The sequence below is a fragment of the Belonocnema kinseyi genome, chromosome 3 (genome assembly GCF_010883055.1).
Source record: "Belonocnema kinseyi isolate 2016_QV_RU_SX_M_011 chromosome 3, B_treatae_v1, whole genome shotgun sequence".
Taxonomy (NCBI): Eukaryota; Metazoa; Arthropoda; class Insecta; order Hymenoptera; family Cynipidae; genus Belonocnema; species Belonocnema kinseyi.
Window position 1 is genome coordinate 80,953,032 of NC_046659.1, and position 1,530 is coordinate 80,954,561.

Consider the following 1,530-nt stretch of genomic DNA (forward strand, 5'->3'; position numbering starts at 1 on the left):
GAGCAGGTACAATTTTAAAGTTGTACATTCATTTTTGCATAAAAGTGTTTTTACGATAGTTTTGTGAAGTACAAAACAATGATTGAATACTAAAAACAAATCTTCATAAAAAAACAAATACATTTAGATATAATTTCCATATTATACAGTGAAAAAACACATTTTTGTCAAATAGGTTTAAAAAAAAAATTATTCACTATTTCATGTAAGTTTCAATGAATTTAAGTTTAAATAAGCTTGAATTAATGTATGTAGGGACAAATTTTATCCAGATTATGCGAAGAATACGAATAATAGACGATTTAGGATGACCGTTTTAATCCAAAAAAAAAAAAACTCTAAAGCTAACAATTTTTCCATTTGAATTAATAAAAACTGAGCTGCAAATAAAAGCACTCAAAGTGGAACTCTTTGAATTTCAAACTTTACAAATAATTTACACTTATAAAATGGAAGCTACTAATACTTTTAAACTGAACAATTTTTAATTAAATACAGTTAAACTGCAAAATAAATTTTGTAATTTTTATAAATTGTAGAGTTCAAAGATTAAGATTCAGTTCTAAATGTAAAATTCCACGTTATCATTTTCAATGCTCTAAAGTCTAAATTGAAGAATCAATCAATGAATTGAAAAGTTTTTAAATTATATAATTTAAAGCCAGAAACATTAAAAATTGAATTATTACATGTTTTTATAGACTGAACACTTTTTAAATTAAAAGTTAAATTATTTATATTTTAAACAGTTAAAAAATTCTTAAAATGCTTCCAAATTTTATTTGAAAATCGTGAAACATCTGCATGTTGTTTACATTTTTTTTCAACTTCTTTTTACATTCTGCCAAAATAAAACAAATTTCCTTAAAATCTTCCATATTGATTTTTCGATACTTTGTAAATCTTTCTAAATTTCTTTGAATAATCACTCAAAATTATCCTTTCAAAATAATAATCATTATTAATTTTCATAGGAAATGTTTTTTAATCTTCTGAAACCATTCCAAATTCTTAAAAATCTTTCACATTTTTTGTTTGAAATCTGCCAAAATCTATATTTTGGCGGTACACGTACACACTTTGTTTAAATCATTTCAAATAAATTCAAATTTTAAATTGAATTTTTCATTTTTTCAAAACTTCTAAATATTTTTTCACCTTCCTTGAATTTTTTTAAAGAATAATATGTGTTCAATTGTTATTTATACATTGAAGTTCAACAATTTTACTTATAAATTAAAATTTTTTAATAGAACAATTAAAATGTAACGTTCAAAATTAAGTTTTTGATATTTAACTATAATTACAGAATTGAAATAAACAGTCAGACATTTCTAAAGATTAAGTAATTCTTATTTTTCTTAATTACAAAATTTCAAATTGAATGGTTTAAAAATGGAATATTTTAGATTGAAATAATATTTGAAATTTAATAAAAGCCTTTGTTTATGAATATATTATTTTGAAGTTACCTTAAAATTTCGAATCGTCTCGTAAATTAAATTATTTAATTAAATTATTTAATTAAAT